At 37.6% G+C, this 16,659-nt stretch overlaps 1 protein-coding gene across 2 annotated transcripts in view; it reads left to right on the top strand.

Annotated features, from left to right (window-relative positions):
- The window catches only part of DGKB (diacylglycerol kinase beta), a 527,061-nt gene that overhangs the window by 476,614 nt on the left and 33,788 nt on the right, over positions 1 to 16,659 (top strand). The gene's annotated exons all lie outside the window — the stretch shown is intronic.

The raw sequence follows: 16,659 nt of genomic DNA, 5'->3' as shown, positions 1-16,659 counted from the left end.
AATGTGTGTTATTCACAAACTCTTCCCAAAATAATGGGAGAAAATACTGCCTAACTCATTCTATGAGGGCAGTATTACCATGACACCAAGACCACACAAAGATGTAACAAGAAAAGGAAAGTACAGGCAAAGATTCTGAACAGATATTTCTCCAGAAAAGATATACAAACAACCAAGAAGCACATGCAAAGGTACTTGAAATCATTCCTCATCAAGGAAATGCAAATCGAAATCATAATGAAACGCCACACCCACTAGAATAGCTAGACTCTAAAAGTCAGATAAGCGTTGATGAGAATGTGGAGAAATCAGAACCCTTATATTCTTCCGGTTGGCCTGTAAAATTTGGAAAACACTGGCAGTTTCTCAAATGGTTAAACATATTGTTGACATATGACCCAGCAGTTCCACTCCTAGGTAAATGTCCAAGAGAAATGAAAATATATGTCCACCCAAAGACTGTTTATGGAAACATTATTTATAATAGCCAAAAAGGTGTGAACCAAAATGTCCATAAATGGGTGAATAGATAAACAAAATGTAGTATATTTATACAGTGGAATATTATTAAGCCATACAAAAGAATAAAGTATTAATAACATGCTACAACATGGATGAACCTTGAAAGCATTATAGTAGTGAAAGAAGCAAGTCATAGAAGACCACATATTATAAAATTCCATTCATATGAAATACCCACAGTAGGTAAATTTATAGGTATGGGAAGTAGATTAGTAGTTGCTTTGAAGATGGTAAGACTGGGGGATTAGAAGATTGAGGAGTAATAAGAGGACAGTATCTAAAAGACGTAGGATATCTTTTAGAGGGGATGAAAATGTTCTGAAACGTACTGTGGTGATGGTGCACATATCTACGAATATACTGAAAAACATTGAATTGTACACCTTAAATGGGTGAATTATATGGCATATGAATTATATCTTGATAAAGCTGTAAAAAAACTCTTTGTCCCAGGAGTGGTGGTTTAGCTTCTTCTTCAAACATTATAATATCTTAGTCTAGAAAGTCCATAAATAGACAAAAGTATGATTAGCTTTCCCTTATCTTCCTTCAAGCCATCTCTTATTCATTATGGGCAAGAGCCACTTCCAAAGCAGATGAGGTCTTCATTCCCATTAGCATCTGGCCTTCGGTCAATTCACAGCACAAAAAGAGCTTTTGTTGGCAGGCATCTTAGACCACCAACAAATTCACCTATGAAGTTCAGCAAATACCATTGTGGTTTTTATTATTTTTTTATTAGAGTGATATTTTTATTTAACTGTTGAGTCCTTTTGCAAGACGGTTTTAGCGTTGAGCCACATAGAGTAATCTTGATCAAGATTTATAACTCTTTTTTACACTTTGACCTTGTAAATATAACTTCAAGTGCCATGGCTAAGTTAAGCTACAGCTCAAATTTATTATCTATTTGGAAAAGATTTGGAATTCTTTCTCCATTTCCTCTGAATAAACCAGTACATTTCTTTTTCTGTTCTCTATTTTGAACACATTAGTATTAGAATACCTCATATTGGAAATAATTATTCTTTTTGCTCAAATTCTTTTTGACGACTGCAGTCTCATGAACACAAAGCTATGTCTGGTGGGTGTATCTGTGTTTATATGAATCCACCCTACTAAATAAAACTTAGTTCATTTCAAAGCCAAATAAAATTTAACATTTAAATAAGAGTCCTAATAGGAAACAGATTAAACACTCAAGTTAGGATAACTTGAGAAGGGTTTATTTACAAAGGGACTTATTACAAGGGTAGGGGCAGGACTGTGGGTTCTTATGCAATGGACTTGTCACCACCTAGACCTCATGAACGAAGGGAGAAGAGAGTGAAGAAAAGGAGAGAATGGTGGAGACTCAGCTGCCTTGAGAGGAGCACAGCTCACTCTCAAGAGCATAACCGGTTTTTATTCTATCATTTGTGTGTGTAATAATATTTTAAACCAAGTTTATTACTCATGACAGAGCAATACGCTAGTGTGGCCATGATAAGTAAAAACAAACAAACAAAAAACCCAAAACATTTGGGCATGGCTGATATTTGAATAATATTCACCTATATTTTACTGGCGTCATTTTATTTCTTTTTAAACATATTCCTTCCAGCTTCTGACCAAGTTTAAAAGCTAAAAGAAAATATCAAAATTAGGTCTCTTTATTATTCTTTCTCATCATGGCAATTTTTTCATTTCCTTCATAGTATTTATTATCATTTGCAATTTTGTATCTTAGTTTTTGTTTTAAATCTGTTATCCTCATTAGACGGTAAACCCCAAGAAGGTAAGAGTGATATCTGCTTGCTCACCCCTTTAAAGCCCTAGCGTAGGCTTGACACATGGTAAGAGCTTGGCAACTCTTTGCCAGTGAACCTGCAAATCGATCTGCTTGAAGAAATAACATGCAAGCCGTATGTACACAGTGGGACACGTATAGAAGGAAATGAGCTTAACATCATATAAGCAAATATATTTGAAAATGTTTGACTTTTCTCAATAAAGTTCCTGCCTTCTGAGTCTTTTTCATAAGCTTTCAGTGCACAGAGAAGTAACATCATCGTAATCTTATTAGATAAGAGCTCAAATCCAAAACCATAATGGTTACTTGCAAATCCTATCTTCACCATTAATTAATTAGGCCAGCTAGTTAACTCTGTGTCTCAGTTTCTTCATCTGTAAAATGGGGATACTACTAGTACCCACCTTATGGGACTGTTGAGGATTAAATGAGAGAAAACACACAAAACAGCTGTACAGTAACTGCACTTATTAAAAGCTCAATGTGTCAGTGATTATTATTTTGTTTCACTATCATCATTTTTATCCTGGATTCATCTGCATGCATAGACTGTCCTGAAATTTGAGAGGAAGGGAATGTGCATTTAAGGAGGGAAGAGGGCGAATGACTGATGTTTATGCTTAGTATGGGGCCCTGAACTTTGTGAGGTGCTTTTAATATAGTTTCCTTATTTTACCCTTGAGAAAAAAATGCTGCTCAAAAACTAATTTTCTCCCAGGTTTGTTATTAACCGCCTTGTCACACATGCATAGCTATACTAAGGTGTTCATTGCAAGAGAACAGAGCATCTACAGAAGTTTTCTTTTAAGGGGAGAGTCCTGAATGGTTTGAAATTTGGGTGGCCAGGATCCAATGGAGAGGAAGGGGGCATAAGGAAATCAAGAAAATGTGAGGCTTTAAAGCAGGAGGAGATGAGCTTGCTTTGTAAAGAGCCCCCCAATCCATTGTACCAGGAAGTAGAAGCAAAGGGGGAAAGGCAGGCGCTGGTTCCTGTAGGTTCCCAGGTGGTGGAATTCTGCAGCTGGTAACTTCTAGTTTCTCTGCACCAGGTGGCATTGACATTGGTTGAGGGTAAGTGAGGTCTGAAGAGAGGGACGTGGCCTGTGAAGAGTCATGTTACGGACACTAGTGGATGGAGATGTCCGCTGTCCTCACCTACCACACTGATTGATTCTGAAAGTCAGATGTAATGTTGAGACTTTGGATCAAGCCAACTCACCCTTAGAACTCCGTTATGATTCTTGCAACACATTTAAACTCTGTGATTTTCCTGGCAATGAAATATATAGACAGAATTTTAAACTGAAGAATCTAACCTTCTCCAGATGATGCACATGAATATGAATCTAACTAAACAGAAAGGACAAAGCAACCATCTTTCTAGGGTGCTATCTGCTACTCAGTCTCATAGAGTTGGCCGGCTGCCCTTGGGCCTGAAAAGAATTCCTGTTTGCCTTTGTGTTGAGTAAAAGAGTCAGGCGTTTGCCCCCAGTAATGGAGGCACTGCTGTTTCTTGCTTGGCCATTGCACCACCAGATGTATCATATAAATGCTCTAATGGATGGTGGTAGACTAGCAACATAGGAGATAATCTGATGCAGGCAGATGCTAGCAGTCAAGATTACTCAAGCTGTATTGAAATTTCCTTTGCACCTGGCACTGGAGGTGTTAGCCATGCCAGTTCAATCCCCCCAACACAGATGTTCTTGTTGTACCACTTTGTGTGTGTAACATTTAGGTTTCTGTTTAGCTTTGCCATCGCATACATAAATACTGTAATCCAAAGATCACCCATTTATTAGTGCACCTGCATCTTCAACCAGATTTCTTTCATTCTTTCCTATGAATGCTCAACATTTTTCTAAAAACGACACAGCCACAGGGTGAATAACCTTTTGTATCTGCCAGATAGCTTAACAAAATGATGATGGTGATAAAAATAACAATACCAGATTCCCCCTCCCCCCCCCAAAAAAAACTGTTACTAATATGTGGAGATATCTTGAACTATGTTGAAGCAAAATATATTTTATTAACTTCTGCTCTAAGTTTTTATTTTTTATTAATGAAGAAGATGGATTATATAAGTAGATAATTTTTTGGAAAGCTCTATTCTCCAAATACGATGTTGGTAGAGCTTACCTCTTAAGGAGCAGATTTTCCTGTATGTGAAAATCTGCTTTGAAGCCCCATTTTAAATTAATAGGAGTGGAGCTCTGTGCAGCTGAAGACTGGGTATGACCTCCTGAATATGGGATAAAAAAAACCTTGGGAGGGAGGCAAGATCATTACTCCCAAGAATATCCTTGTGTAGTGGCTGTCCTACTGAAGTAGGGAAAGGGCATCAGAATGTTTTGATCTTGTTTTTATAGTTGCAAGCAGTGCCTGTATCTTTCCAAATACTAATTTTGAAATGCATCTCTCTATGAAAAGGAACTTCATTGCTACTTAATTTTGGTTTGGGGGAGATAGAACTGCCTTTCATTATTCATTTGAAACAAATAAATGTTTAAACATAAGCTACATTTTAAAAATTGATGAGTGGTGATGGTTAAGTTTGTGTGTTTTTTTTCATCAGTAGTAATAGTTTCCCAGGTTTAAACTCAATGCCCTGCTTATTTCCCACTCTGTATATAGCCACAATTATATTCTGTTTGAGATTTATACATGCAGCCCACAGAGAAGAGAGAAACAATGGATGCCATTATGCCAATATTACTCTAGTAATTTAGTAATTCATTGTGTAGAATTAGAGGCTACCAAGGAGCCAGCTAATTAAGGGATTGAGTGGAAAGAATAAAATTCAAAAGGAAGAGTGAAGGAGCAAAGAAGATAAATGAAAAAATAAAAACTATATATCCAGGGGGCTGTGAATGTCCTTTTGTTGATTTCTGACAACTCTTCCAGCCCTGGGATAGGGCCGAACAAACACTAGCAGTGTGTTCTGTGAATAGCTGGGGAAGAAAGCGAGCTGCAAAGGCTACCTAGTATGTATTCCTATATTCTGAAATTAAAGACAGAGCTAGAACACAGAAAAATGAGGAAAGGAGCCAACAAAAGGCAGCTTCTTTAAATATTCTAAATTTAATGCAACTATTTTCATTTTGCACTCTTTTGTTCAATAAATAAATGCTAGCCTAGGTGTATACAAAGGCACAAAGAAACATAAATCTATAACTTCGAAGAAAGAGAGGGAGAATATGTACAGCCGCTGGCATCCAGGGAAATGGATGAGGGCCACTTGAAGTAGAACTTAAACCCTCATTAACCCTTCCTGCCTCCTACTTCAAATGTGAGAATTAAATAGAATATACTTTATCCTAGACTAGTCTTGGTTCTTTTTCAGTTTTTAAGGCCCCCTAATACCGCACTCCTAGCACAGCTCAAAGATCCAGAGTACTGGTACCCACTATTCCACTTCTCATTCTTACAATTCTTTTCTAGTTTAACAATGTTTTCATTTTTTATGACATTAATAGCAACTATTGAGTTCCTGCCCTATGCCAATCACCGTGATAAGTGCTGAATATATTCTCTCACCAAGCATTTGTGTTTCATTTTACAGATGAAGACACGGGTGTTTGCAAAGATTAAATATTTTTTCAAGGTCACACAAGTGATAACTTAAGAAGCAACAATCTGGACATAGACTCCTATTATAAAGCCTGCATGTTTAATCTCTATAAAACTTTGCTGGGAAGTATCATAGAGTAAAACTTTACAAAATTATGTAGGCATATTCAAGGATTGCAGGGGAAGTGTTGATGTCATATTTACATTTTGAGGTTGATAATTTAAGTCTATATTACTTTTCTTTGAGGATATAATATTGGAATCTATTTCTTCTCTTTTGTTCCATGTTTACACTCTCACCCTCACTCTATTCCGAAGTACAGTAATGAATGAAACTAAAAAGGTTGCCCTCTCAGGATAAAAATCATAGTTTTACTTTGACACATATATCAGTAAGGAATTTTAGTTGCAAACAGGATCCAGTCTCATGTAAGAAAAAAAAAGTAATTTATTTAATGATATTAGAAGCCCTAGAGTCTTTCCAAAGGACAGAGACTCTGGCTTGAAAGCCATGCAGGCAGGAGTCACACAGAGTCCAATGAGGTTTCCAGGGGGAACTTCATTGTCATTGCTTTTGTGCATAAGTACAGCACCTGCCATAGAGACACTGGACACAGGATGCTGTCCTGGCAAGAATTGTCTCTGCCTGTTTACCATCTTTTTCAAGCCACTGCTTTCCAAATTAAAGTCTCACATTGATGCATCTGATTGGTGAAGCCTAGTCACATGCTGGTGGATCACATGTTGATGAGTCACACACTGATGGATCTTATCCTGATAGATCACCTGCTGACCCCAACTGCTTTCTGCTATAGGCAGAATTTATATTCCTGAAACCACCATTGACCACCTGTTCGCCTGGCTGAGACAGATTCCGTAGGTTGTTGCTGACACATGACATGCTATGAGAAATTTTTCCATGAAGTTGGTTAATTTCCCTTCCTACAAATGACCTAGTACCTTTTACTCAGCCCTGTTATAACCCCTACCACTTTTTTTAAATTTGTGAGTTAATGAACTCTTTGCTATGTTGATTCCACACACCACCTCCTCTCTTTAATAGACTGGAATTTCTATTAGGACACATGTTTCTAAGTTATCTCAGTAATGCTGATGCTTTAAGAAATTGACAGCTTGTAGTTAGCATACAATATTTTCTTTCAAATATGTGCGTTAGTAAATTATCACCTGGTTAGTCTTATATATCAGAAATGATCTATTCAAAGTCTATAGTTGTTTACATTTATCTATCCGTCCATTAATCTGTCTGTATCTCTACCTATAATAAAATATGGTATGAGTCAAATAGTTCTGTGGACCACATTCAGCTCTCTGGCCAACAATTTGTGACTTTTACTCTCCGGAGTGATGATATGAGATGTCCCAAAGAAACAGAAGATTTTAGGGGTAAGGACAGAGAAAGAAGAGGTTCTGTTGGGGTAGGCAGGGGAAAGGCTTGCTTGGGCCCCCAGAACAGTGTAGAACCACAGTTGTCTCCATGGAAGACTCCTGAAGAGGGAGTAAGACCCTCAGATGGAAAAGCTGGGTGGCAGCCCCAGGACAAGTCTTGGCAAGTTTCCTCAGTCCCACATGTGCAGGGTATCGTTGAATGCAAGTTCAAATAACATGAATGACAGTAGCAATGACACACTAAGACTGAGAGGCTGTTCTCAAACTTTCCTGGCTACTGTACAATCTTTAGAGAGGAAACCAGCCTGTAAAATAGCTGAGATCTAATTTACTGATAAGTTGGAGTAATGGGAACATGGAGGCAGAATAAAGTTGATTAATGGGAGGTAAAAACTATATTTTTGTTGAACACCTAATGATTTGGGCTGGTACACACCACACACACACACACACACACACAGGGCTTATTCAAATGCTTGAAGTTTCTCCAAATAAAAGCACATTGCCTTATTTTAAAGAATTGCATGAAAATAACTAACAGATAAAGAACAGAAAATATTCATAGTAATACTGTTTTTTCTCCTTGAGTTGATCTACCTGAGCATATGTTCCCCTCCCATACCCATGACCCTGCATTTAATATCCTTTTTTTGTGTGTGGAAAATAATTGTTGTCGTGTTGTTACAACAGGGGTTTTGGCTGTTTCACAATGTTCCCAAACACTCTAAACTTGTTTTTAGCCAGTTGACTAAGAAGTTGAACCTTTTAGTTCTCATGGGCAAAGAGCCGATGAAGATTTTTATGAGATAAATTAGGTCATATGAACTTCTCACCAAACCATAAACCCTATGTTTTCTCAGCACTTTTATATTTCTCAATTTAAATAGGGGGGGAAGAGGTGGTCTCACGTAATGCTCTGAAGGATGGTTAGTGACTTAACCAGAGAGCTCAGGCTAATCAATTTCTCACTCATTTTTATCTAGACAGACACATACAGGGTGTCCTAGAAAATGTGTGCACACTTTAACAGCTGATAGCTCAATTTTGAAAATGTATTTTAATAGACACTGCCTTTATAATTATTATTCAGTGTGTGCATATATTTTTGGGGATATTCTGTATATAAGCACACTCAGAATGTTCGGTTCAGCAAGGATACTTATAGAACTGTATAGAAGAAGTGCAATTCATCAGAACACAAAGCTTTGGGTCATCTCAGAGTTGAACATGGATGCATCTATCAGGCCACAGTTAGGAGCGCCCATATGTCAAAATTCCATCTACTACAGCAGAGCATGTTGGATTTTATAAACAAAAGTACTGTCCTCATTTCAAAGTATGTGACTTAATATACGTCAACAATGTCTCTAAATGTTCATTATTTGAAAAAACATTAACGGACAATACTTTAAATGCAGTGACATTAACTCGGTGTCCCCCCGTTTAGGAGCATGCGTGTCAGTGAGCGCCATTTCCACTTGTGTTTTCTCAAACAGACGGCCTGGGAAGCTCAGCTAGAGGACAGGAGGATAATTACCCTGCAGCCCCCGGGGAAGGAGAGAAAAGGAATGACACTTAAACACCTATTATTGGTGCTACTATACCAGAAGTTTCTGATTATCTAAACATTTCAGATTGTCCAGTGGCACATGAAGTTTTTCTTTGGCTAGCACCGTAGCCATAACATGTGCCTCGTGGGGACAGAAATGACGGTGTATGAAGCACTCGGATCCCATGTGTGCATCTAAATAAACCTCTTCATGTGTCCCATAGACTAGTAGTATTTTCTGGGGCCCCAGTGTCTATGATTGTGCAGGGCGTGCTCTGGAAAATTTGAGGAGATGCCATTTGCTTCACTAAGATGCGAATGGCGACCCTAGAGTTATGTGGTATGTGTACAGCCTGCAGGTCCAGTGACCTTGGGAACCACAAGCTTTTCTTGTCATTGTTGCATCCTGGCTGGCTAACTTCCATTTCAATGCTTTTATGCTAAATATTCTGGTTTGTACAGGGAACCTTCTCTGAACATGGGTAAAAATGTGCTGCCCTTGGAACATATTCATTATCCGAATAGAAAACTATGAGAATGAGGCAAAATGAAAATATCTACCCATCCATCTCCAAGTGCTATTGTTGGCCGCGTAGCTTATTATTGGTTACTTACTCTAATTTACTGGCAAATCCAACTCTCATCATAAGGGAAGATCTTAGGCTTGTTTTGTGTATTTTCTTTAACATGGATATAGAGAAACTTTAGAGTATAGAAAGAATAAAAGTTGAATTTTTTTCCCTGGCTACTATTCTCTTTGATACTAGCCCCCAAGCAGAGATTATTCTCACATCTGTTGATTTTTTTTTTTCATGTTGCAAACATTTGCACCTTTTTTTTTAATGTTGACTGAATCACTTAATTGTAGAGGAGTGTTCATTTTAATGTAAATCTTACAGTATTACACGAGTGAATGTATGAAAATAGCTTGGAAGAGTTTAAATTGGGCAGAATTCGGCTTTGATCATAATTTGCCTCTTCAGCATTAAAATAAACTTGCAACATATGCTGAAAAACATGTGTAATAAGTAAGTGCCTCTTGCATGATGACTTATCTGGAAAAAATAAATCATTTAATAGAATTCAAAATTCGTAAAATACTTCTGAAAACTAAGTGTTATGGTATGACCAGCATTTTACAATGAAACATAAGCACCTGGCTATTTCTGATTTAGAGAAGGAATTTTTGAATTTAAAAAATGCTATGAGATCTTAATCACTTTTGGAAATAGTTGAAAACAAAACATTTCGTAGACAGCTGTATTATATTGTTACAGACTTCAAACTTAGTTATGCTGTTTAAAGATATCAACGAATGCGGCAAATTGATTTCAATCTTTAGAGCAGTCAGTAAAAATAATGAGGTTATAAATATTCTTAAATCATGATGAGATTGAGCAGAATTAATTATGACAAAGGAGTTTCCAGCAAACAGAATGACTAAATAACAACAGCATTTGCCTTTGAAAATTGCCTTGATAAGGCATTATTATTTAATGACAATTATCTAAGGAATCTTTCCATCAGTATCCTTGAGATGCAGGGAGGAGTTGTGGCATTGTGAGTACAAAACTCTAGACACTCTCTGTATAACTGTGGGCAGTTAATTTATCTTGTTTGACTTCTTTACCCTTTCTTTAAAATTATATCAGTAAAGAACACTTTGGGTTGCAAGTTAAAAAAGAAATCATCTAGCCCAACCAGGCATGGCTCAGTGGTTGAGCGTCGACCTAGGATCCAGGCAATCAGGGTTCGATTCCCGGTCAGGACACATGCCCGGGTTGCGGGCTCGATCAGTGCCTCTCTCATCATTGATGTTTCTATCTCTCTCTCTCCCTTTCCTTTCCTCTCTCTAAAATCAATAAAGATATATTAAAAAAAAAAAAAAAGAAATCATCTAACAATAGCATAAGCATAGTTCTAAGTACTATGAGTAAATTAAATCATTAAAAAATGTGGGAAACTAAATAGTGCCAGATAAATATAAAAATAACCACCACATAAAGATAATCTATCAATGTCTATTTTCAATCAAAGAAATGCATTTGTCACTTCGAGAAATTTTCTCTGAAATCATGAGCCTTTTTTTTTTTCTAGCTACTGCTCATTGTAAAACAAATTCAAAGGTGAATCTGTCTTTCTTTCTGAGACAATGATATAAGACTATCAGGAAAGCTTCAAGTGTACTTAATACAGTACACTATTACTAATTCAACATATGCTTATTGATTGTCTGTTTTGTGCCAGGTTCTGCATTTGTAATCTAAAAACAAAACAACAAACTCCAAAGCAACACAATATAGGTTTCATACCCATAGATTGGACATTAATTTGAAAATAGTATTCGTACCTACAGAGAAGTTTTCCCCGAGCTGTCCTCTGTGGACTCTCAGGGAGTTCTGTGTGAACCAGCCCATGTCCCCTACCTCCCCACTTGGTTTTTCCCCCCCTTTTCCTTATCTTGGTTAGTGGCCTTGCCATCGGCTTTCTCACAAGCCTGACCCGGCATCACTGTGCCTTCTAACCCTCCCCAGCTCCCAAGACACGCCACCGTCAGCTCTACCTCCTAAACAGCTCTCATGCACAGGGTCACAGCATTACTTTAACTCCTTGTCATTTCTCACGAGGATTATTTCTGTGCCCCTCTAATTGATCATCCTGCTTCTTAACTCATTTCCTTACAATCCATCTTCCACATGACTCGCTAAATGTTCTTTTTAAAATGCACCTAATCACTTCTCTATTTAAGCTTAGAAATCTTATCTGCCCTCCAACCCCCACACCCCAACTGCAGGGAAAATCCAAACCCTTAAGCAAGGTTTATAAGGCCCTCCATGTGAGTCCTCACCTCAGTACCCAATTTGACTTCAATATCTTCTTACAGGAAGACTTTCCCGAAATTCCTCCCATCTCTAGTGCCCCCACTTCCAACCATCATTCATAGAATTAAACACTTTCCTTTTTTGGCAATGTATATTTTGAATATGTGTCTATTTTAGCACTAACTATAGTACATGACATTTTATTTTGAATCCTCACCTGAGGATATGTTTAGAGAGAGGAAGGGAGAGAGAGAGACAGAGACAGAGACAGAGAAACATCAATAAGAGAGTAAAACATCAATCGGCTGCCTCCTGCAAGCTCCCTACTAGTGATTGAGCCCACAACCTGGGCATGTGCCCTGACCAGGAATTGGACCAGGAACCTTTCCATGCATGGATTGATGCCCAGCCAACTGAGACACATCAGCTAGGTTGAGTGCCCAAAGGGTCATAAAGATATTGTGCTTTTATTAAATTCAGCTTTGGGTTGGTGACATAAGAGAAAGCATTACAAAAGAGATGCTATTAAACTGAACCTTAAAAAACTCACAGTTTAAGTAGGAAAGGAAGGAAAAGCTTTCATATTATTGGGTGCACAGTAGTGACAATCAGGCCTAATTAGGGGACGGGAAATAGTTTGGAGAAGATGTAAAAATTTACATAGAAGAGTATTGGAAGTAAAATTAAGGTTATGGTGAGCTGAATGCCAAGGTTCTGGCTCATTAAGAAGTACAAATCAAGCCCTAGCTGGTTTTTCTCAGTGGTTAGAGCGTTGACTGGTGGACTGAAGGGTCCTGGGTTTGATTCCAGCCAAGGGCAGGTACCTTGGTTGCAGACTTGGCTCAAGTTGGGGCACATGCCAGAGGCAACCAATCGATGTGCCTGTTTCACATAGATGTTTCTCTCTCTCTCCCTTCCACTCTCTGAAAAAATATCCTCAGGTGAGGATTAAAAAAAAATAAAAGAAATACAATTCAATTAAAGGTGTCACTGAAGGAGAATGACACTACTTTGGTGATACAAAGAGGACGATGAATCTGCCAGTAGTAAGAACCAGAAGTCACGTCACTTAGGTGTCATTTAACTGCAAGTGAAAGAAACCCAATGCAACAGCTAAACAAAGCTAGACTGTTTTTAGTTTCCATGGTTAAATTTAAAATGATTTAAAAAGACACAAAATGGATGTATTCGCTTCTGTACCTGAAAAATCCATGGCTATGTTCAGGGAAGGCCGAGTCCAAGCGCTCAAACAATTTAGGAATCAGAGCAGCTCCCCCTGTGCAGTGGCAGGCTGCCCTCAGGGAGCTCAATTTGTGCCCAATTCCGGACCCACAGTGAACTGGAAACTTCTCCTTTCTCTCAGTGATGATATGAAGAGTTTCTGTTGATGTCCTGCTTACCACTACAAACTCAGCACCTAGCCTAACAACGGATACATATGATTTTAATATTTTCCTTTATTTTTTTGTTTTGACAGTTTTCTTTTATTTCTGAGATTATAATAAGCATGTGGTAAATAATAAATGTCTTGTTTTGTAATATTGCTATTCGGAATTCTAAGAAGTTGTGAACTCTGTCATCATTACTATTTCTGAAATCATTAATAACCTAGTAAACTAATTGTATTAACTTAATAGCCAAATAAAGAGCTTCCTTAGAGTGTGCTGCCAACAACCCTGTTCTAGTGCAGATCTGTTCTTCTTACCAATTCAATCCCACCGAACCTTTGGTTCTACTATACCTTGGACCTAGGGCACCTGGGCATCATCTCTTCATTCCCGTTCCCTGTGGAAAGAAGGCTTCTCTGGGTCTTATTTCTGTTCTTAGGTCCACAGTGAGCCCAGTCCTGTCCCAAGAAGCCTGCAGAGTGCTGACCTAGTTGCCCTGTCCCTCTTTGATTCTATGGTTTAAATGCTCTTTGTTTCACCCCATGGAAACTGAAGTTTGGCCGATTGACATAAATGCTGTGGGTAATAAAATCTTGGGTCTCTGACTCCAGAGATTCATGTCTTCTGCCAGCCCCAATCTCTCCCCAAAACTGTGGAGGCTAACTTGTCAGCTTTCAAGAAAGGTGAGATCTCAGATGCTTTACTTCTTGCCAATGGTGTAAATTTCTATAAAGTTAAACTTCTAACCCAGGTTCTCCCTAGAGCCCTGCTTTCTGATTCTTATCACTCTCATTCCCTAGCTTCAGAATCCTTTTCATTTTATTGACAATCCATGCAAAACATTTTTTTTTTTTTAACATGCAACTCAAATTAACATTTCTTTATAAATCTGTTTAGTCCCAAATGCACGTTTTATTCTTTTGTTGAAGAAAAAGGAAAGAACTGATGTTGAGTACAACTCTGAGACTGGACTGAAAAATTCAATTATTTGACCTGTCCGCATACATGTCAAGCCCAAAAGTATGAGTTTATCAGTCTTTTTCTCAAATAGCAGTTGTATAGCTGAGATAAACATTTCAAAGTACATATAGGGACCAAAATGAGTCCCTCAACTCATTTTCCTTGGGCACATTGGTCTGTTTCACACCTGATGACCTGAGTTAGGTGGCCTGTATCAGAGAGGATTTATGATTTCATTTGTAACATTTGCTCAGTAATACCTCACTCTCCCTGGATGGATGTATACCTGTGAACTTGTCAAACAGAACCACTAGTAGGTATTCTTTGAAATGTGTTATCTCAGTTAAATGACTGCTATTGGAGAAACAAACCTTTGTAATAATATTTTCCCAATGAAATTGATAGTCATTCTGCATTTTTACCTAAGAGAAAAAAAGTTAATAAGAAAGCTCTCTGCACAGGAACTTTAAACTGTCTGGTAAAAGTGGCGATCAGTCCAAACACATTAAAATTCTATTTCCCTTTACAACTGTTTGCTGCAGATGACCCCCACTGATCTTAAATATATTTCTGTATCTGTAACTGAATAGAGGTTTTCCGTACAGCATGTTCTAATGGCACTCTGGCCTTTAGCCAACAAGGCACTGAATAAGGCTATTTTTAAAATACAGAAACTGGGAACAGCTGCAGCAATCAAATTTGATAAAAACAGAGAGGAACTTTGCTTTTTTTTTTTACGGTTTGTCCAAGTTTAGACTTCTTTCATAGAACTGCTTTTGTTCTGTTGTATGAAGGGCTACAAGACCAATACAGTGAAGCCCTTTTAAACAAATACATTTTAAAAGAATACGACTAAATAGAATAATTTTTCTTTGTAACAAGGGTATCAATGCAAAAGTATTATAAACTAGTTTTAAAAAGGACATTTCTTTTCTAAGAGGAGGTAGGAGAAGAATGAGCTATATTAGTAAAGTTTGTACTATGAAAGAGGTTTTGGCTTCTCCGACCCCCAAAGCAGCTTCTTGAAAGGGGAGATAAAATGCTTAACTGCTCAGTGTTGGGAATCTGAAAGTTTGCATTGAACTTCTCTTGTGTTCACCAGGGTTGTTAGGGATGAAGGTACTTTGAATGTTCCGTTTCTGCTTTTCACGTTACTATTACTCATGAATGTTTCTGTATTTTCTAAAAGCTGGATTAGTATCAGTGCAGCTCTTTTATAAAGATAAAATGACATGCGTTTTTAAACGTAAAGGAAAACTTTTTCACAGAGACCTTTTGTGTTTATCTGAATCCCTCAACATGTCTATGTACAAGGGCTTATTCTTTTTTTAAGTCAAGCTCTTTGGAAACTTGTCAGTACATGATTAATAAACATCATGAGGTGAATAGATACTGAAAATCTCCTATACAGCCCTAGGTTGCAAGTTCTCTCGTCTAAGTGATTTCATGTGTTGAATGGATTTCTCTGCTAACTTCGTAACTGACATGACAAAGGATATTGTATTTCTTATAAGTATTTACAAATGGGATTAATTTAAAATCCCTTCCAAATAAAACTATTTATGTCAACATTAATTCAATTTAGTAATCCCAAATGTAATATAATTCTTTTTCTGTAGCCATAAAGTCATAAAATAAAATTATCTTACTGCAGAAGAAAGGGGGGAAAAAGGGAGGAAGTATACAAAATAGAAGAACTCAGGTGTATACTAAGCTATACCAACTCGTTAACACGGAGCTTATTAGGTACGAAGGTCCATCTGTCTACAATGTCTTATAAGCTGAAAAAGATGGAAAAAAAACACCTAGGCAGAGCATTCTCTGACTTGAATAATTTTTTCCTAGAGGCATTGATGATTCAAAACCACTCATCTTTAAACAGCGAGGCAGTGCTGATGCTGTGTCACTGGTGCTTGAGACAATAACAGTTCCTGTCTCAGTTCTGTTCTCATGTCTTTTTCTCTGTTCATGGGGGTCCTCAGTCCTTCCTTACAGCAAACTCCTTAAACACACACACTGTTCTAACCAGAAACTGTGGCATCCCTGTTGTGCAAAAGCCTTCAGCTCAGCAGGTTGTCGAGGGTCCTTTGGCAGGACACCAGATTTCAGGGTATAATCCTATATTTTACAGATACCAAAAAGCTCTAAAGGAAGGCGACTGGGATTTCATTCTATTTAGTCATGTAACCTCTTTTCTGAAGACATTCTGCCCGGAAAGTAAGACTGACTTCTGCCCAGCAGTGCACGTTTATGCGAGTGGTCTGAGAAAGCACAGAAACCCCGGGACAATAGAACCTCTCAATCTTTTGCTAGGAAGGAGTACAATATTTATATGTTACCGGGATAAACTGGAAATAAAAACCAGATCTGTTATGCGGGGAAATTTTTAGTGTAAGTCCCTATTATTTATCACTCTGTTGTCCTTATTTTCATTTTTAGCATTAACTTTACAAGTAAGTTTAAATCCATTACCATGTGTGTGTTTTTCATTTTATTGGTTTTTTCCACAAGTGTTTTTCATGTTTCATTGAAATTAAATTAAGGGGACAGTAAAACCTGCCATTCCATTCTATTCTATATTATATTTCAAGAAAATAACTGATTTTCACAGTGGTTCTGAAAATTGAATGTAATGATTGCATA

Source organism: Miniopterus natalensis, chromosome 10 (assembly GCF_054644295.1).
Source record: "Miniopterus natalensis isolate mMinNat1 chromosome 10, mMinNat1.hap1, whole genome shotgun sequence".
NCBI lineage: Eukaryota > Metazoa > Chordata > Mammalia > Chiroptera > Miniopteridae > Miniopterus > Miniopterus natalensis.
This window is presented reverse-complemented; position numbering and strand designations above follow the sequence as displayed.